The sequence below is a fragment of the Somniosus microcephalus genome, chromosome 10, assembly GCF_052327205.1.
Source record: "Somniosus microcephalus isolate GS21.2 chromosome 10, FLI_Smic_1.0, whole genome shotgun sequence".
Taxonomy (NCBI): Eukaryota; Metazoa; Chordata; class Chondrichthyes; order Squaliformes; family Somniosidae; genus Somniosus; species Somniosus microcephalus.
In genome coordinates, this window is record NC_140996.1 from 8,288,373 (window position 1) to 8,310,172 (window position 21,800).

General features: G+C 50.1%; 1 protein-coding gene across 6 annotated transcripts in view; it reads left to right on the top strand.

Moving 5' to 3' along the window:
- The window catches only part of nalcn (sodium leak channel, non-selective), a 315,031-nt gene extending 308,205 nt beyond the window's left edge, over nt 1-6,826 (top strand). For all 6 annotated transcript variants that reach the window (XM_085998388.1, XM_085998389.1, XM_085998390.1 and 3 more), the window contains one exon: nt 4,987-6,826. The gene's annotated coding sequence lies outside the window, so the exon portion shown is untranslated. The remainder of the gene's footprint in view (nt 1-4,986) is intronic.
- The last annotated feature ends 14,974 nt before the right edge of the window (nt 6,827-21,800 follow it).

Here is a 21,800-nt window from a genome sequence, read left to right on the forward strand (position 1 = left end):
GTGAGCACAGGGGGTGATGGGTGAACGGGACTTGGTGCGAGTTAGGACACGGGGCAGTGAGCACAGGGGGTGATGGGTGAACGGGACTGGGTGTGAGTTAGGACACGGGGCAGTGAGCACAGGGGGTGATGGGTGAACGGGACTGGGTGTGAGTTAGGACACGGGGCAGTGAGCACAGGGGGTGATGGGTGAACGGGACTTGGTGCGAGTTAGGACACGGGGCAGTGAGCACGGGGTGATGGGTGAACGGGACTGGGTGTGAGTTAGGACACGGGGCAGTGAGCACAGGGGGTGATGGGTGAACGGGACTGGGTGTGAGTTAGGACACGGGGCAGTGAGCACAGGGGGTGATGGGTGAACGGGACTGGGTGCGAGTTAGGACACGGGGCAGTGAGCACAGGGGGTGATGGGCGAATGGGACTGGGTGTGAGTTAGGACACGGGGCAGTGAGCACAGGGGGTGATGGGTGAACGGGACTTGGTGCGAGTTAGGACACGGGGCAGTGAGCACAGGGGGTGATGGGTGAACGGGACTTGGTGCGAGTTAGGACACGGGGCAGTGAGCACAGGGGGCGATGGGTGAACGGGGCTCGGTGTGAGTTAGGACACGGGGCAGTGAGCACGGGGTGATGGGCGAACGGGACTGGGTGTGAGTTAGGACACAGGGCAGTGAGCACGGGGTGATGGGTGAACGGGACTGGGTGTGAGTTAGGACACGGGGCAGTGAGCACAGGGGGTGATGGGTGAACGGGACTCAGTGTGAGTTAGGACACGGGGCAGTGAGCACGGGGTGTTGGGTGAACGGGACTGGGTGTGAGTTAGGACACGGGGCAGTGAGCACAGGGGGTGATGGGTGAATGGGACTGGGTGTGAGTTAGGACACAGGGCAGTGAGCACAGGGGGTGATGGGTGAACGGGACTTGGTGCGAGTTAGGACACGGGGCAGTGAGCACGGGGTGAGGGGTGAACGGGACTGGGTGTGAGTTAGGACACGGGGCAGTGAGCACAGGGGGTGATGGGTGAACGGGACTGGGTGTGAGTTAGGACACGGGGCAGCGAGCACAGGGGGCGATGGGTGAACGGGACTGGGTGCGAGTTAGGACACGGGGCAGTGAGCACAGGGGGTGATGGGTGAACGGGACTTGGTGCGAGTTAGGACACGGGGCAGTGAGCACGGGGTGAGGGGTGAACGGGACTGGGTGTGAGTTAGGACACGGGGCAGTGAGCACAGGGGGTGATGGGTGAACGGGACTTGGTGTGAGTTAGGACACGGGGCAGTGAGCACGGGGTGAGGGGTGAACGGGACTGGGTGTGAGTTAGTACACGGGGCAGTGAGCACAGGGGGTGATGGGTGAACGGGACTGGGTGTGAGTTAGGACACGGGGCAGCGAGCACAGGGGGTGATGGGTGAACGGGACTTGGTGCGAGTTAGGACACGGGGCAGTGAGCACAGGGGGTGATGGGTGAACGGGACTGGGTGTGAGTTAGGACACGGGGCAGTGAGCACGGGGTGATGGATGAACGGGACTCGGTGTGAGTTAGGACACGGGGCAGTGAGCACAGGGGTGATGGGTGAACGGGACTGGGTGTGAGTTAGGACACGGGGCAGTGAGCACAGGGGGTGATGGGTGAACGGGACTGGGTGTGAGTTAGGACACGGGGCAGTGAGCACAGGGGGTGATGGGTGAACAGGACTGGGTGTGAGTTAGGACACGGGGCAGTGAGCACAGGGGGTGATGGGTGAACGGGACTTGGTGCGAGTTAGGACACGGGGCAGTGAGCACGGGGTGATGGGTGAACGGGACCGGGTGTGAGTTAGGACACGGGGCAGTGAGCACAGGGGGCGATGGGTGAACGGGACAGGGTGTGAGTTAGGACACGGGGCAGTGAGCACAGGGGGCGATGGGTGAACGGGACTTGGTGTGAGTTAGGACATGGGGCAGTGAGCACAGGGGGTGATGGGTGAACGGGACTTGGTGCGAGTTAGGACACGGGGCAGTGAGCACAGGGGGCGATGGGTGAACGGGACTTGGTGCGAGTTAGGACACGGGGCAGTGAGCACAGGGGGTGATGGGTGAATGGGACTGGGTGCGAGTTAGGGCCCGGGGCAGTGAGCACAGGGGGTGATGGGTGAACGGGACTGGGTGTGAGTTAGGACACGGGGCAGTGAGCACAGGGGGTGATGAGTGAACGGGACTGGGTGCGAGTTAGGACACGGGGCAGTGAGCACAGGGGGTGATGGGTGAACGGGACTCGGTGCGAGTTAGGACACAGGGCAGTGAGCACAGGGGGTGATGGGTGAACGGGACTTGGTGCGAGTTAGGACACGGGGCAGTGAGCACAGGGGGTGATGGGTGAACGGGACTGGGTGCGAGTTAGGACACGGGGCAGTGAGCACAGGGGGCGATGGGTGAACCGGACTTGGTGCGAGTTAGGACACGGGGCAGTGAGCACAGGGGGTGATGGGTGAACGGGACTGGGTGTGAGTTAGGACACGGGGCAGTGAGCACAGGGGGTGATGGGTGAACGGGACTGGGTGCGAGTTAGGACACGGGGCAGTGAGCACAGGGGGTGATGGGTGAACGGGACTTGGTGCGAGTTAGGACACGGGGCAGTGAGCACGGGGTGATGGGTGAACGGGACCAGGTGTGAGTTAGGACACGGGGCAGTGAGCACAGGGGGCGATGGGTGAACGGGACTTGGTGTGAGTTAGGACATGGGGCAGTGAGCACAGGGGGTGATGGGTGAACGGGACTTGGTGCGAGTTAGGACACGGGGCAGTGAGCACAGGGGGCGATGGGTGAACGGGACTTGGTGCGAGTTAGGACACGGGGCAGTGAGCACAGGGGGTGATGGGTGAACGGGACTCGGTGTGAGTTAGGACACGGGGCAGTGAGCACAGGGGGTGATGGGTGAACGGGACTCGGTGTGAGTTTGGACACGGGGCAGCCGAGTTTTGGATGAGCTGAAGTTTATGCTATTAAAGGCGGAAATGAGGAGTTCCTGAAATAGAAGAGGGCAGAAGACCTTTGTGGAAGAGTTCCGAAGGTAGGACATCTGCTCTGCTTCTCAGGTGCTGGTGAACAAGGAAGAAAGGGAGAGGCGCCTCAGTGTGTTTCATGACCTGCCCTGCTGAGCATAAGAACATAAGAAATAGGAACAGGAGTCGGCTATTCAACCCCTCGAGTCTGCGCCGCCATTCAATAAAATCATGGCTGATCTGATCTTGGCCTCAACTCCACTTCCCTGCCCGCTCCCCATCACCCTCGACTCCCCTGTAGTTCAAAATGTGGAGCTTCATTCATCACTGGTCTATAGCCCTAGGGGTGAGGGAGATGGCAGTCAGCGCTAGTGCCACCTCCCTCTGGTTGGCATGAGCGATAATCTCCAAAGAGATTTAGGCCTAGAAATTCACTAGCCTTAGCGCCGCTTTTGAGGCGCTAGAGGGACTAGCGCCAGAGTTATGGCCAGTTGAAAAATTCCCTGGGGCCCTAAAGCGGCGTTGCACCGGTAGCGCTGCGCCGGCACCGATGACGTCATCGGTGTGCGCAGCATCCCGGTTGCCATGCCGACGGGCCCCAGCGCCGAAATTCAGTTGCGGCCGCCTCGCCCGTGGCAGCCGCAACTAAGACTCTGGCAACAGAGTCCAACATGTGTTTGCGCCGGCGCATTAAAGGCCCCGCGGCGGCCGGCCGCTTTCCCGCCGGCCGCCTGCCCGCAGCTCCCTCCCCGGACTTCTACACCCCGCCCCCCCCGGAACAGATGCAAGCCCGGCACTTGTCCGAGGTGCCGGGCTCATTTTTAAACAGATTTGCGCGGGCCGCGGCCGGGTGCAGGCAGCTCCTCCTTAATGGAAGGAGGAGGCCTGCACTTCCCCAGCCTGCCGCACCGCATCGGGTGCCGCAGCGCCGGAATTGCGGCGCTAAACGGCAGTGAGCGCCCTTTTCCAGGCGCTAACACCGTTCAGTAGCGCCGGCAGCCGTTTGGGCGCGGCGCTACTGAATTTTTCGCGCGCGCAGGGGGACTTAGCGCCGGCACTAACTTCCGGCGCTAAAGCCCTGGCTAAGCCAAAACCCAATTTCTAGGCCTTAGGGTTTCATGTACCCAGATCACTAAAATGTAGTAGTCAGGTACAAAAAAATAATCAAAAGGGCTAATGGAATGCTGGGCTTTATATCTAGAGGACTAGAGTACAAGGGGGTAGAAGTTATGCTGCAGCTGTACAAAGCCCTGGTTAGACCACACCTGGAGCACTGGGAGCAGTTCTGGGCACCACACCTTAGGAAGGATATACTGGCCTTGGAGGGAGTGCAGCGTAGGTTTACCAGAATGATACCCGGACTCCAAGGGTTAAGTTACGAGGCGAGATTACACAAATTAGGGTTGTATTCCCTGGAATTTAGGTGGTTAAGGGGTGATCTGATCGAAGTTTTCAGGATATTAAGGGGAACAGATAGGGTCGATAGAGAGAAACTATTTCCGCTGGTTGGGGAGTCTAGGACTAGGGGGCAGAGTCTAAAAATTAGAGCCAGACCTTTCAGGAGTGAAATTAGGAAACACTTCTACACACAAAGGGTGGTAAAAGTTTGGAATTCTCTTCCAAAAGCAGCAATTGATGCTGGGCCAATTGTTAATTTTAAATTGGAGATTGATAGCTTTCTGTGAACCAAAGGTATTAAGGGATATGGGCCAAAGGCGGGTAGATGGAGTTAAGTCGCAGATCAGCCATGATCTCATTGAATGGCGGAATAGGGTCGAGGGGCTAAAAGGCCTCCTCCTGTTCCTATGGTCATGAAGCCCTAGGGGTGAGGGCGTTGGCAGTCAGTGCTAGTGCCACCTCCCTCTGGTAGACATGAGCGATAATCTCCAAAGAGATTTAGGGGTCCATGTACCCAGCCCCCAAGAATTCCCTTTGACCCTTCACAAACCTGAATGATCCAGTGTCCTGACAATAAACGTGTGTGTGTCTATATTTGTGCTTCTCAAGGTGAGGAAGCAAAATATCAGGGAGCGGCGAAGATGTTCAACGTTGCACCAGGCCAGGAAACGGCATCAAATATCCTTCAGGGTGGAAGCTGCCCCTTCATTGCCCAGATGCTGCACTCGCCCCAGCCTCAGCAGAGCATTGCCGACCGCACCAACAGAACCTCCTCAATCTTTTTGTACTATTTGATCTTCTGGACCTTGCCAAATGTTTGCGGGGGTGGGGATGTTTGAGTTATCGGTTCATCTCCAGAAACATTTAATGAGATCATGGCTGATCATCCAAACTCAGTACCCTGTCCCTGCTTTCTCCCAATATCCCGCGGACCCCACCCGTTTACCTCTTAACGGTTTCACGCCCTCTTGAACTTTTTCTCCAAAGTTCTTTTCAACTTTCCCTTACGGTACTTGTTGACTATCGGTCTACTGGGGCCTGGATGGAGACTGTCCAAAGAGGGGAGCGGGGAAAGAGCGGGACTGATTGGAGAGCTCTTTCAAAGAGCCAGCACAGGCACCATGGGCCGAATGGCCTCCATCTGTGCTGTACAATTCTATGATTTTCTTCTCACTTGGATCATTTATTAGCCGTCAGAACAAGAAACACGTCTGCTTAGCTTTAAAGATCGGGGACAGAGTTACACCACCACAGGATTGTACTTGGACAACAGGCGATGCCAACTCTGGTTGGCCACATTCCTGGAGGTTTTATCACATGACCTCCCGCTTCCAATCGCCCCGCCCCCACACTCTCCCGCCATTGGTCGCCCGACATGCCCATCCTCGCGGCGCCTCACCCTCCCCGCGGCCAATCGGAAAGCAAACAGACTCTTCGTTGCTCGGATTGGATGAATCTTGCCCATCAGTCAAACAGACTTTTTATCCCAACCATCTCCAATATTTTTTGTAACTAAGAAACGAAGGTGTTCATAGAAGATGAAAGAAAGACTTTATTTTATTGCCCCTGTGATTTTTCTCCCCGGGGTTTTTGCTGGCAGCCGTGTCCTGGAGATTAATCTTCAATTCCTGGAGACTCCTGGGCAATCCTGGAAAGTTGGCGATCTTAAATTGGCTATTGTCCGCCTGAGTAGATTGACGTCAAGTTACTGGCATTCAGATTTGATGCAGAGCTTAACCCCGAGTTTTATCAATGATTGGTGTGCTTTGCTGCCCTCTGCTGTGAGATTCTGTGAAATGCAATATCTTGAGAAATCACAACCAAAAGGGAAGATGTCTGCAATGTATATGCAGGCAGTGGTGAATAAGCCATATTCAGTGAGGATCAACCCTTACTTAACAACTAGTGGAATTTGCATTTTCATTCTCGTAACCGTATTGGATGTAAAAACTATTTGTAGAAATGTCAGTGGCTCGTACAAAGATATATGTATGAGTGTGTGTGTGTGCGCGAGTGAATGTGTGCGCGAGTGAATGTGTGCGCGAGTGAATATGTGTGCGCGTGAGAGTGAATGTGTGTGTGAGAGTGAATGTGTGTGTGTGAGAGTGAGTGTGTGTGTGAGTGTGAATGTGTGCGTGTGTGAGTTTGTCAGTTAGTTATAACCACTCTTGGATTCTAGTACATCAGTGTGAGTAAGCTGAAATTGCAATATGCTGTGCCTTTACTCAATCTTCATGTCTGGGCTAAAACATTTTCTGATTTGCAGAAGAATATGCCAAGTGAATATTTCCAATTGTTTCCATGGTATTGTACACTTACCCACACTTGTTCACTGTCGGTTCCTCTGTTTACTGTGTGTTTCCTACATTATTGCCATTGCTAATCAGGACATTGTGAGTGTTAAAGTTTAAATGGAACCATCAATAAAGATTAAATGCTTTTTATTAAATTGCGTAGCATTGGATTAATTTTTACCAATGTCAAGTTGGTGCTAAAGTGGACCTTTAAAATAATCCAGTAAGGAGATTAGACGCAAGTCTATTAAACGGATAACTACATGCAAATGAGCCCCTACCAGCTCAACTCTGCGTGAATTATTACACAAGAGACTTTGTGACTCTCTAACTGTGAAATATATTCATGAAGTTGGTTAGTCATCAGTTTCGGAGCAACAACAGAGAAACAACAACTTGTTCTTACAAGGTGATGGGGGAACTTGCATTTCTAATGTGGCATTTCATATCCTTAGGACTTCCTGAAACCATTCACAGCCAGTGAGTTGCTTTCAAAGTGTATTCGCTGTTTTGTACGCAAGTCGAAGCCAATTTTCACAGATGAACGGCTGGTTAATTTGTTTTTTGGAGATGTGGAATGATTATAAACGATAGCCAGGATACGTCCACTACGCGTCTTCGAATAAGTGCCGCGGGATTTTTGTGTTTTAAATCCATCTAAACAGGCAGATGGAGCCTCAATTCAACATCTGATTCCAAAAACAGCGTCACCCAACAATACAGTCGTCCCTCAGTACTGCACTGAATTGTTGGATGAGATTAAATCTAAGAAGTCAGTTTTGAAAGATTAAGGGGTGATCTAATCGAGGTGTTTCAGATGATTAAAGGAGTTGATTGGGTAGATGGAGAAACTATTTCCTGTGGTGGGAGGGTCCAGAACAAGGGGGCAGAACCTTAAAATTAGAGCCAGGCCGTTCAGGGGTGATGTCAGGAAGCACTTCTTCACACAAAGGGTGGTGGAAATCTGGAACTCTCTCCCCCAAAAAGCTGTCGAGGCTGGGGGTCAATTGAAAATTTCAAAACTGAGATCGATAGATTTTTCTTGGGTAAAGGGCATTAAGGGTTACTGAACTAAGGCGGGTAGACGGAGTTAAGATACAGATCAGCCGTGATCTGATTGAATGGTGGGCCAGGATCGAGGGGCTGAATGGCCTCCTCCTGTTCCTGTGAGGCTCACCTAAAACCCGAATCTATTGCAGGATCCAGAAGTGAAGAGTTTGCAAGTCAGAGACATGGGGGGAGGGGGGTGGGGGAATTTTCATCTTCACCGCTCCATGAATTGGCAAAGGTGAACATTTCCCCGTGGAACCAAGTTTGCGGCACAGAAGGATGCCATTCAATCCACCATGTCAGTGCCGGCTCTTTGCTAGAGGAATTCAAACTAATCCCACTGCCTCGCTCTCTTCCCGTGGCCCTATACCTTCCCTTGTAGCATTCAAAGAAAGGAAGAAAGTCTTGCATTTCTACAGCGCCTTTCACGACCACCGGACGTCCCAAAGCGCTTTACAGGCAACAAAGTAGTTTATGTGCAGTCACTGTTGTAATGTAGGAAACGCAGCAGCCAATTTGCACACAGCAAGCTCCCACAAACAGCAATGTCATAATGACCAGATAATCTGTTTTAGTGATGTTGACTGAGGGATAAATATTGGCCCCAGGACACCGGGGAGAACTCCCCTGCTCTTCTTCGATATAGTGCCACGGGATCTTTTACGTCCACCTGACAGAGCAGACGAGGCCTCGGTTTAACATCTCATCCGAAAGACGGCACCTCCGACAGTGCAGCACTCCCTCGGCACTGCACTGGGAGTGTTAACCCTAGAATTTACGCTCAAGTCTCTGGAGCGGGACTCGAACCCATAACCTTTCTGACTCAGAGGCGCGGGTGCTGCCCACTCAGCCACAGCTGTCAGACCCCCTCGCCAGACATATCGAATGTATTTCCTGTGCCCTATCTCCCATCACCTTTTAAATTTCATTTGAAACTCATCGTGATTGAAGAGCTTTGTCGCAGCTTGTGGCTTAAGAGTGCTGCTCAATCTGCTGTGGTGTGAACTGCGGTTAATACTACAAAAAGCCCCCAGTCAAAATAAACCGTTTTAAATCAGATAACCTGTGGATTCAGAGCCAAGTCAACTATAAAATCGTATATCATTTTAAGGAGACACTGTTTCATCAGAGCAATGAGGCAGTAATCCACAGCAAAGGTATTAAGTCCTGCCTGCTCACTGTATGTGAAATAGGATGATGCAAAGACAGCGAATGCAGGCTTGATTTACCTTCAGCAGCACTGAATACTCTGATTGAAAAACTGACCGAAGATTACCTAGAATTTACAGCACAGAAACAGGCCATTCGGCCCACCTGGTCCGTGCCGGTGTTTCTGCTCCACACGAGCCTCCTCCCACCCCTCTTCATCTCACCCTATCAACATATCCTTCTATTCCTTTCTCCCTCATGTGTTTATCGACCTTCCCCTTAAATGTATCTATACTATTCGCCTCAAGCATTCCCTGTGGTAGCGAGTTCCACATTCTCACCACTCTCTGGGTAAAGAAGTTTCTCCTGAATTCCCTATTGGATTTGTTAGTGGCTTTTATATTTATGGCCCCTAGTTTTGGTCTCCCCTTCAAAAGTGGAAACATCTTTACATCTACCCTATCGAACCCTTTCATAATCTTAAAGACCTCTATCAGGTCACCCCTCAGCCTTCTCTTTTCTAGAGTAAAGAGCCCCCGCCTGTTCAGTCTTTCCTGATAGCTATAAGCCCACAGTTCTGGTGCCATCCTTGTAAATCCTGTTTGCACCCACACCAGTGCCTCTCTATCCTTGTTGTAATATTGCAGAACAGAACTAGGCACAGATGTCCTGCTGTGTTCCCTAATAACATAGTGGTAAATTTTTCAAACCATATTTCAAGTTCCTAGGAAATGTATGAACATTGGTGGTAATTTTTGAATGCTGCTGGGCTCGGTCCGCTTTTAATATTCTGATTTGAATTGAAGTACGCGTGTGGCTATTGCACATAATAACACAGAGGATTAACAACAGTGAATTAATTGTCGTCCTGTGCACATACGCATCTGTACGTGATACCGAGAAAGACACTAGGCTTCAAGAAGTACAAAACAATCTGACTGCACATGTCTGATTATGTGACAGTTTCCATAGCGGCACATGGCAGATCACAAGAAAGAAATACTTAAAAGCAGAAAGGATTATACCGGCTGCTGAAGCACGGTGAGTCCCAACCGAACTGCTGCTTCACGGATTTGGCAATATAGCAGACACGCTTACAAAAGTACAGAGATTGGAGAAGCTGTGGTTGTTCTCCTTTGAGCGGAGAAGGTTAAGGGGAGATTTAATAGAAGCTTTCAAATTTATAAGGGGTTTTGATAGAGTAGACGGGGAAACTTGCCACTGGCAGGAGGGTCAATAACCCGAGGACACAGATTTAAGGTGATTGGCAAAAATGCCAGCGGGTGAGATGAGAATTTTACTTACGCAGCAAGTTGTTGTGATCTGGAATGCGCTGCCTGAAAGGGCGGTGGAAGCAGATTCAATAGTAACTTTCAAAAGGGAATTGGATCAATACTTGAAGGGAAAAAATTTGCAGGGCTCTGCGGAAAGAGCAGGGGGGGAGTGGGACTAATTGGAGAGCTCTTTCAAAGAGCTGGCACAGGCACGATGGGCCAAATGGCCTCCTTCTGTGTTGTATCATTCTATGAAAATAAGATGGGATATCACTTTTAGACCTAAAGGAGGATATGCTACCCAAGACTATTAGCGCTTCCCGAGTCACCTTACAATCATAGAATGGTTACAGCACAGAAGGAGGCCATTCGGCCCATCGAGCCCGTGCCAGCTCTCTGCAAGAGCACTTCAGTTAGTCCCACTCCCCCGCCCTTTCCCCGTAACCCTGCAAATTTTTTTCCTTCAGCTACTTATCCAACTCCCTTTTGAAAGCCACAATTGAGTCTGCCTCCACCACCCTCTCAGGCAGTGCATTCCAGATCCTAACCACTTGCTGCGTAAAAAGGTTTTCCCTCATGTCGCCTTTGGTTCTTCTGCCAATCACCTTAAATCTGTGTCCTCTGGTTCTCGACCCTTCCGCCAATGGGAACAGTTTCTCTCTATCTACTCTGTCCAGACCCATCATGATTTTGAACACCTCTATCAAATCTCCTCTCAACCTTCTCTGCTCTAAGGAGAACATCCCCAGCTTCTCCAGTCTATCCACGTAACTGAAGTCCCTCATCCCTGGAATCATTCTCATAAATTTTTCCTGCACCCTCTCCAAGGCCTTCACCTCCTTCCTAGAGTCCGGTGCTCTCTGAAAATTATATGACGTTCTATTATGGTGTCAGTGGGCAGCACTCTCCCCTCTGAGTCAGAAGGTTGTGGGTTCAAGACCCGCTCCAGAAACTTGAGCACCAAATCTAGGCTGACACTCCAGTGCAGTACTGAGGGAGCGCCGCACTGTCGGAGGGGCAGTACTGAGGGAGCGCCGCACTGTCGGAGGGGCAGTACTGAGGGAGCGCCACACTGTCGGAGGGGCCGTACTGAGGGAGCGCTGCACTGTCGGAGGGACAGTACTGAGGGAGCGCCGCACTGTCGGAGGGGCCGTACTGAGGGAGCACCGCACTGTCGGAGGGGCAGTACTGAGGGAGCGCTGCACTGTCGGAGGTGCCGTCTTTTGGATGAGACGTTAAACTGAGGACCCATCTGCTCTCTCGGGTGCATGCAAAAGATCCCACGGCCACTATTTAGAACAACAACAGGAGAGTTCTCCCCGGTGTCCTGGGCCAATATTTATCCTTCGATCAACATCACTAAAACTGATTATCTCTGGTCATTATCACATCGCGGTTTGAAGTGCACAATTTGGCTGTTGCGTTTCCGAGGAAATGCCTTGGGACATCCTGAGGTCGTGAAAGGCGCTGTGTACTTTTTCTTTTATTGAGCCATTGAAATATATGTAAAATAAATTGTCATTAAAATTAATGTAATTTCTTGGAGGAAGCTCATTTCACAACCTGTTATTGATGGTTCTTGCTCCTGCCTTGCGATTCGAATGAGGACAGGCAAATCCCATCAGCCAGGCACTATGTGCCTTCATTAATCAACAGATCCAACACGCGAATCTCCTTGTAACTGGCCTACTGACCAATACCACTTTCTGAATACAGTAGATGGGCAAAACGTGTCCAAAAGCTGACTGCATGTTTTTGCGAATCAGCGTTTTTAAAAAATATTGAAACACTGTGATATGCTATGGCTCCCATTGAACACTTGTCTCTGTTTGGGGAGGGGGTCAGCACGTGCTGTACACCGTGAACCTGATGGTTGTTGCATCAGCTGTTGGCAATTGTTGGATTTGTAGTTTAAGAACAGAAATGTTCCTGTAATATTGTTTCTATGCCAGTAAATGTCACTGTTGCCCTTTATAAATCACATTGCGACCGTTTCAATCTAAGTATTCGGACAATATTGGATGAATTTTTTTAAATTTGTGGTTTGATGCTCATCTGATGCTGTTAGCAGGTTGTAGAATCATGTGGGCTAGAAATTCGTTATAGCCAAGAAATGGGCAGCGTTTAGACTAAAAATGGTTAAGTAGCGCCAGTTGAAAATCGTCTAGGCTGCACGCAAAATTCGTCTTCATTCCTCATTACAATGATTGCAGTCATGATTCTCGTCTAAAAGTTCAAGCTCATTGGCGTTACACTGAAAAGATAGACCAATATCGGGGGCAGTCTAAATGCAAGTATTGATTGCTACCGGCTTTTTTCACTACTTAAAGGGGAGGTCCATTGATGCTGCAGCCCCTCATTCTCAGCATTGTTGGGTGTGCAGCTGCCTCAACAACCACAAGAAGGACAAGGAGAAGGAACATTTATTTACAAATCCTGATGGCAGATCTCTGCCCCAGGGAGAGAGCCCGGGGGTTTTCCGAGGATGCTTTGGAGGCATTGGTTTTAGCGCTGGAGAGAAGGCAGGCGGTCCTGTACCAACAGGCAGGAGGCCCTCGCCACAAGTCTGCCAGACTATGTGGAGGAAGTAGCACACCACGTCATGGGCAGCACTGTGATCCCCAGGACCCACACAGAGTGCAGGAAGAAGTTTAACAACCTCACACAGGTGGTCAGGGTGAGTGAAGGTTTCAACAAATGCTACATGCCACGATCTGTACCACAAGCTTCACACACTGCCCAAAGCACCACATCCCCAGCACTCACCCACCAACAATCTCTACCTAGCAACACTCACACCCACATCTCACACCTTGCACACAATGACAGCTATTCAACTATGGCAGGCACAAGGGTCATTATTTATTAGAATTCATGTAATATGTGTGATATGTTTATAGATAAATTTATTACGTGTGTTTGGAATATTTTGTGGTCTCTCTCCTTTCACCTCTGTGCCCAGGAAGATTGTGATACGTCATGAGACAGGGATTGTATGATGGGGATGTGGTGAGCTACGGGGATCTGGGGTTTCATTCATGCGAGTCGGAGTCTGATGAGACGGTCACGGACAGCCCGTCTAGAAGGCCGATTGTCTTGCTGCCTCCACCCTTCCTCCTGTTCTTCCTCATCTTCCTCCTCGTCCTCTTCCTCCTCCTTTTCCTCGTCCTCCTTTTCCTCATCCTCATCCTCGTCCTCCTCCTCCTCCTCCTCGTCCTCGTCCTCCTGAGGTAATCCCACAATCCCACCACCCCCATGACTGTGAGGAAGTGTTGTGAGCAGAAAAATTTAACAAATAATGGAGTGACTTCTGCACTTGAATCAATACTTCCTGTCACCAAAAAAACTTGAAATAACTAAAGAGAGCTGTTTCAGTTGCAGGAAATAGCAAACAGGCACTGAAAACATAAGAAATAGGAGCAGGAGTCGGCCATTTGGCCCCTCGAGCCTGCTCCGCCATTCAATAAGATCATGGCTGATCATCGCCCTCAAATCCACTTTCCCGCCCAATCTCCATATCCCTTGATTCCCCTAGAGCCCAAAAATCTATATCTCAGCTTTGAATATACTCAAAGACTCAGCATCCACAGCCCTCTGGGGTAGAGAATTCCAAAGATTCACAACCCTCTGAGTGAAGAAATTCCTCCTCATCTCGGTCTTAAATGGCTGACCCCTTATCCTGAGACTATGCCCCCTAGTTCTAGACACTCCAGCCAGGGGAAACAACCTCTCAGCATCTACCCTGTCAATCCCCCCTCAGAATCTTGTATGTATCAATGAGATCACCTCTCATTCTTCTAAACTCCAGAGAGTATCGGCCCAATCTACACAATCTCTCATCACAGGACAGCCCTCTCATCCCAGGAATCAATCTAGTGAACCTTCGGTGCACCGCCTCCAAGGCAAGTATATCCTTCCTTAGATAAGGAGACCAAAACTGTGCCCAGTACTCCAGGTGTGGTCTCACCAAGGCCCTGTACAATTGTAGCAAGACTTCCTCACTCTTATACTCCAACCCCTTTGCAATAAAGGCCAACATGCTATTTGCTTTCCTCATTGCTTGATGTACCTGCATGCTAGCTCTCTGTGTTTCTTGCACGAGGACACCCAAATCTCTCTGAACACCAACATTTGAAAGTTTCTCACCATTTAAAAAATATTCTGTTTTTCTATTCTTCCCACCAAAGTGAATAACCTCACATTTCCCTACATTATGCTCCATCTGCCACCTTACTGCCCACTCACTCAGTCTATCTATATCCCTTTGCAGACTCTGTGTTCTCCTCACAGCTTACTGTCCCACCTAGCTTTGTATCAGCAGCAAACTTGGATACATTACACTCGGTCCCTTCATCTAGACCATTAATGTAGATTGTAAATAGCTGAGGCCCCTGCTTGGAGCTGATTGGGGATGGTACCTTTAAACATCGTTGCTGCAGCTTGCTTCCTGCTGGTAGACGCCAGCTCTCTCCGTCGTTGTTCTGCGCTGCCGTTAAGGTAAGTGAATGTAACAAAGTTGGGAGATTGGATGTCCAGTGAGCGTTGCACACTCACTGACGTCACGCTCTCCATGATGGTGAGGTCCCTGGCAATCGAGTTTACCGGCAGAGCTGGAACCGGCTTCAGCTGCCGTTACAGCTGTCAACGGCGTTTTACTGCCATCTTGTGGCATTAACATGTGGCGCAAACCACATGAATTTCTCCCCCATAGAATCTTACAGCACAGAAGGAGGCCATTCGGCCCATTGTGCCTGTGCCGGCTCTTTGAAAGAGCTCTCCAATTAGTCCCACCCCCTGCTCTTTCCCCAGAGCCCTGTAAATTTATCCTTTTCAAGTATTTATCCAATTCCCTTTTGAAAGTTATTACTGAATCTGCTTCCACCGCCCTTTCGGGCAGCGCGTTCCAGATCACAGCAACTCGCTGCGTAAAAAAAATTCTTCTCATCTCCCCTTTGGTTCTTTTGCCAATTACCTTAAATCTGTGTCCTCTGGTTATCAACTATTTCCTCTGGTGGGGGGAGTCCAGAACAAGGGGGCAGAACCTTAAAATTAGAGCCAGGCCATTCAGGGGTGATGTCAGGAAGCACTTCTTCACACAAAGGGTGGTGGAAATCTGGAACTCTCCCCCCCAAAAAGCTGTTGAGGCTGGGGGTCAATTGGAAATTTCAAAACTGAGATTGATAGATTTTTGTTGGGTAAGGGTATTAAGGAATACGGAACCAAGGCGGGTAGATGGAGTTCAGATACAGATCAGCCCTGATCTAATTGAATGGCGGGACAGGCTCGAGGGGCTGAATGGCCTCCTCCTGTTCCTATGTAATAGGCTCGAGGGGCTGAATGACCTCCTCCTGTTCCTATGATGCAGCTGCAATGTGGGCCTCAGGAATATTAATAAATTGGCTGCCGCGTTTCCCACATTACAACAGTGACTACACTTCAAGAAGTACTCCAGTGGCTGTAAAGTGCTTTGGGACGTCCGGAGGTTGTGAACGGCGCTGTGGAAATGCAACTCAGTTTGTTTCGGCCTGGTGCTCCTCTGGTGCTGCCTGATTAATCGGTCTTCCCTCACACCCTCCCGCTGCTCCTCTTCACCATTCACGTCATTAAAAGTGGGCTTCCCATTGTACGGCCCTCAGACCCTAGCTCAGTGATTCTTTTGCTTGGAACGCTTTCCAAGACGATACACAATGTAGGGGGAGGCTTGCTGGGTACATAAGAGTGAACAGGTTTGCAGTGCGTCCCAATATCTGGCCAAAGGTTCTCCACAACAATCTCGGTGGGCAGTTTCCCTACAACAAAAGACTTCTGCCTTGATAAACCGGCCCTGGACAGATAACATCACCCCATCCTAACTCTGACATTTGCACGTGGCTGCCTCGGTGAGGATGGGTTGCTTCTTCAACTTGCCCTGAAACTGAATGGAATTTCTGCCAGGGCGAATCACCAGTGGAAGTCTGGCGTAAATTACATAGAATTACATTGAGTCTACAGCACAGAAACAGGCCATTCAGCCCATCTGGTGCATGCCAGTGTTCATGCTCCACACCAGCCTCCTCCCACCCCTCTTCATCTCACCCCATCAACATAACCTTCTACTCCTTTCTCACTCATGTGTTTATCGAGTTTCCCCTTAAATGCATCTATGCTCTTCGCCTCAACCACTCCCTGTGGCAGCGAGTTCCACATTCTAAACACTTGGGTATAAATTGGCCCTTTTGGAAATCCCTTGCCCCACAAAGGTGCAAATCTTGACTCGCATCTACCCCTCCCCTCCCCTTCCCCAACCAACCCAGGAATTTCGGGGCCTAATTGTTTCGGGAGCGTGGCACATTCTCAAAACACTGAAATTAAGCTTTTGGTGCGTCTTATAAAAAGTGAGCAGAAAGGTCCCCATGGTGTCAAATGATGCTTCGTGGCCCTCTTGTGGGCTACCAAGACCACTTGGAAACGCAGCGTCAGGTTTATACGGCCACTGTCGCCTTGCCCCAAAGCAGAGACCGAATCGCGACAATAAGAAAACGGCAGCATAATTGCACCCGCAGGGATTTGGTCGCTTTGTCCTTGGAAGATGGGAAGCTGCGACAAAACCTTTGCGGGAGCTATTTCCAGCTGGTCGTACTCGCGCACTGCGGAGCAAAGCAATCTCAGAGACAGATGATCCTTTGCTGGGCTTTATTGTGAGTCGGGGCTCGCTTCACGGGTAGTCTGGTTGCTGAAGTCTTCTAGTTGCACATTTGTGTTTTCAAAGTCAGTAGGGAGCGACTTCCGTAAATTTCCAAGACACTTGCACCGTGCGGGGAAACTCTCGGAGCGTCATGCCGTTATCACTTTATTTTATGAAACCAATAATTCCTTGTGGGTGTGGAGATTCCAGGGTCTCCAATGTGAATCCCAAATATCAGGCACTTGCAAATTGGCTTTTGGAAATGTGCAGTTCAATCGTACGGCTGAATGTGAACCCGTCCGCCTTTGTGAGGAGGATGGAACTCACCTCCATGAAAACATCTTGAAATAGTGGAGGTGACAGATGGAGAGATAGGAGGGCAGTTTGGTTTGATGATCTGCAGCCTGCTCAGGAAGGTTCATGAGCAACTTGAAGGACCACAGAATATTGGTTATTCAACTCAAAGCTTCTGACCAGGGAAGATGTTAGAATCTATGGGCTGGATTTTACCAGCCCTGAGGTGGGACTGCTGGGAAAATGGGAAAAATTGGGAGCGGGACACGCCTCCGAAACATCTTCCCGGGAGGCGGGTCCCCGAGTCGCACAGGGACCCGTCTCCTCGAGGCGGGAAGGGGATTACAGCCAATTAACTGCCTGTTAACAGGTCATTAACAGACAGTTAAGAGGCTTTTCACCATTTTACGCCTGCAATTGCGGGCTTCCCGACGGCTGCGAACCTCGCCAGGGTCAGCGAGGTGAGCAGTGGGTCTGCGGGGTCGTAATGTCAGCTGTAGAGGTGAGTGATGGGTGCAAGTGTGGACAGGTAAGTATGAGAGGTGAGTGTAAAGTGTTGGAACAAATTTCCTTACCTTTGCTTCTTTCTGCAGGCTTCAACCTTTGAGGATCCGGAGGTGCCTCATCTCAACGGCAGAGATGACAGAATAGCTGCTGCATTCTCAGATGCAGCAGCCATCTGCTTTCTGCTGAGAAGAGCGGTCTTGGTGAGCCTGTGTGCAAGGGCTCACCTTAGAACAGAGATGGTCAGTGTTTGACAGCTGTTCAAAGCTATCAAACGCTGACGTCATCTGTCACCGGCTTTCCATAATTGGCCGGTAAGCCCGCAGGGGTGGGCTTAACAAGGCCAATCAAGGTAAAATAGCGTGGGTTGGTTAGACATCGCTGCGAGTGGGACTGAAACCCGGATACCAGGAGTCCCGCCTCCAGCACGTCTCCATTGAGAAAATCCAGCCCATAGAATTGTACAGCGCAGAAGGAGGCCACTCGACCCATCGTGCCTGTGCTGGCTCTTTGAAAGAGCTTTACATAGGATTACATAGGATATACAGCACAGAAACAGGCCATTCGGCCCAACCAGTCCATGCCGGTGTTTATGCTCCACTCGAGCCTCCTCCTGTCTTTCCTCATCTAACTCTATCAGCGTAAACCTCTATTCCCTTCTCCCTCGTGTGCTTGTCTAGCCTCCCCTTAAATTCATCGATACTATTCGCCTCAACCACTCCCTGTGGGAGCGAGTTCCACATTCTCACCACTCTCTGGGTAAAGAAGTTTCTTCTCAATTCCCTATTGGATTTCTTGGTGACTATCTTATATTGATGGCCTCTAGTTTTGCTCTTCCCCACAAGTGGAAACATTCTCTCTGTATCCACTATCAAAACCTCTCATAATTTTAAAGACCTCAATTAGGTCACCCATCAGCCTTCTTTTTTCAAGATTAGTCCCACTTCCCCGCTCTTTCCCCATATCCCTGCAATTTTTTCTCCCTCCAGTATTTATCCAATTCCCTTTTGAAGGCTACGATTGAATCTGTCTCCACCGCCCGATCAGGCCGCGCATTCCAAATCCTAACCACTCACTGCGTAAAAAGTTTTTCCTCACGTCGCCTCCAGTTCTTTTGCCAATCACCTTAAATCTGTGTCCTCTGGTTATCGACCCTTCCACCATTGGAAACAGTTTCTCATTTACTCCATCAAAACCCTTCATGATTTTGAACACCTCTATCAAATCTCCTCTTCGCCTTCTCTGCTCTAAGGGGAACAATCCCAGCTTCTCCCGTCGATCCACGTAACCATTCTAGTTAAAGCAGTGGAAATGGTGATTCACCAACACCTCACGGCTGCAGCCAAATCTTTCACTAAAAGAGTATTGCTTGTAAAAAAATAATTTTACACTTGGGCCCTATAAAAGACCCGGCTTATATCGAGGTCCATAGCTATCGACTGCTTCATAAGAACATAAGGACATAAGAAATAGGAGCAGGAATAGGCTGTGGACTGAGAGATAAGCCGGGTCATTTATAGACTACTTGATAGCTATGGAGGTTTAGGCGATAAGCTTCTGCCCAGTTACTCCAATCAATACATTTGCTGTTTTTGGGTCCAATTTTAAATCATGACAGTACAAGCAAATGAAACAGTACAGGGAGATTTACTAGAATGGTGCCAGGGATGAGGGACTTCAGTTACGTGGAGAGACTGGAGAAGTTGGGATTGTTCTCCTTAGAGCAGAGAAGGTTAAGGGGAGACTTAATAGAGATGTTCAAAATCATGAACGGTTTTGATCGAGTAAATAAGGAGAAACTGTTTCCAGTGGCAGGAGGGTCGGGAACCAGAGGACACAGATTGAAGGTAATTGGCAAAAGAACCAGAGGGGAGATGAGGTGAATTGTTTTTACGCAGCGAGTTGTTGTGATCTGGAATGCGCTGCCTGAAAGGGCGGTGGAAGCAGATTCAACAGTAACTTTCAAAAGGGAATTGGATAAATACTTGAAGAGGAAAAATTTACAGGGCTCTGGGGAAAGAGCAGGGGGAGTGGGACTAATTGGAGAGCTCATTCAAAGAGCCGGCACAGGCACGATGGGCCGAATGGCCTCCTTCTGTGCTGTGTGATTCTATGATAATAATCGTTGAATATTCCACATGTTTCAGGTGGGACAAGGGCACTAAACTGTTCCTGGGAATAGCGGAGTCGGACACTATCTTGTCCTTTGCCCCAGAGCAGAGATGTACTTTTGTTAGGAGGGGCTGCCTCCCATAGTCGGGTGAGTTACTAGTGACCAGCCTCAGTGTAAGTTATAAAAGAAAAAAAAGACTTGCATTTATATAGCACCTTTCACGACCACAGGACGTCCCAATAAAGTAATGTAGGAAACACAGCAGCAAATATGCGCAGAGCAAGATCCCACAAACAGCAATGTGATAATGACCAGACAATCCGTTTTTCTAGTGATGTTGTGTGAGGTATAAATATTGGCCCAGGTCACCTCCCCTGCTCGTCTTCAAAATAGTGCTGTGGGATCTTTTACACCCACATGAGCAGAGCAGACGGGGGCCTCGGGTTTAATGTCTTATCAAAAAGACGGCACCTCTGACAGTGCAACGCTCCCTCAGTACTGCCCCTCCGACAGTGCAGCGCTCCCTCAGTACTGCCCCTCCGACAGTGCAACGCTCCCTCAGTACTGCCCCTCCGACAGTGCAGCGCTCCCTCAGTACTGCCACTCCGACAGTGCGGCGCTCCCTCAGTACTGCCCCTCCGACAGTGTGGCACCCCCTCAGTACTGCCCCTCCGACAGTGCAGCGCTCCCTCAGTACTGCCCCTCCGACAGTGCGGCGCTCCCTCAGTACTGCCCCTCCGACAGTGCGGCGCTCCCTCAGTACTGCCCCTCCGACAGTGCGGCGCTCCCTCAGTACTGCCCCTCCGACAGTGCGGCGCTCCCTCAGTACTGCCCCTCCGACAGTGCGGCGCTCCCTCAGTACTGCCCCTCCGACAGTGTGGCGCCCCCTCAGTACTGCCCCTTCGACAGTGCGGCGCTCCCTCAGTACTGCCCCTCCGACAGTGCGGCGCTCCCTCAGTACTGCCCCTCCGACAGTGCGGTGCTCCCTCAGTACTGCCCCTCCGACAGTGCGGCACTCCCTCAGTATGACACTGGGAATGTTAGCCTGGATTTTGTGCTCGAGTCTCTTGTTGAGGGATTTGAACGCACAACCTTTGCTACCCACTTTTTTTTTTATTATGTTAATTATTGAACATAAAGAACATTTACAACATCGTGATCATTCCATTTTATCATTCAAATCCATTCCGCCGCTCTGCACAGCCATTCCTCCACCACATATTAATATCAAAACCTGAAGTTTAATTTGTCTCCCTTAACATATATTAAATCGATTGTACTTTAAAAATTGATCGTAAAATACTATCTTTAAATTCCTTTCTGAATAAAACATCCAGAGCCTTATAATGATCTTTTAGCTTATATTTAAAATACTCTTAGATTGTTTCTCCTCCCCTTAAAAAAAGAGCATTCCTTCTTTGCACAATCACGAATCTAGACAAACTGAACATTGAAAGGGAGAAATTGAGTATCGCCCCATTGGGGCGCAATTATTGGCCGGGCACAAAGTTTAGTGCCTGGCACTAATTATTGCCTCTGACTACAAACTTGGCTTCCATTGCCCCTGGAAGTGACTGGAGCGCTAAATCAGGCGCTACACACCTCTTTTAAGGCGCAAAGGCCGAGGAGCGAGGCGCTACCTCAGAGCGCGGGCGAAGCTCATGTGATGTCAGTCAGCAATGGAACACAGACACACTGGCACCGGCCAGTTCTTAAAGGGGAGGGTCGATCTTGCTCTCCATCCACACCCTGCTCATTGTAGCCTTGAATCTCGGCCTGGAGAGACCTGGACATCAAATCTGCTGGAAAGAACAATGGAGAGGCCCAGGGAAAGAGCTCAGAGTTCAGCCCCCACAGTCTCTTCTAAATCAATACAAGGAAGATCAAATCAAAATGAACCTGCAAAGTGCTGCTCAGTACCCAAAACTCCTTCACACAGCGTTGAATCTCTCCAGAACTCTCTCTCTCTCAGAATGCGTGGGGCAAAAATGTCGCCGACAAAAAAAGGCAGGAAGCGGCTGCCTTAAATAGCGCTCCCCCAGTCCCTTCCCGACTGCAAAACGCTCCCCTCTACCTGTCGT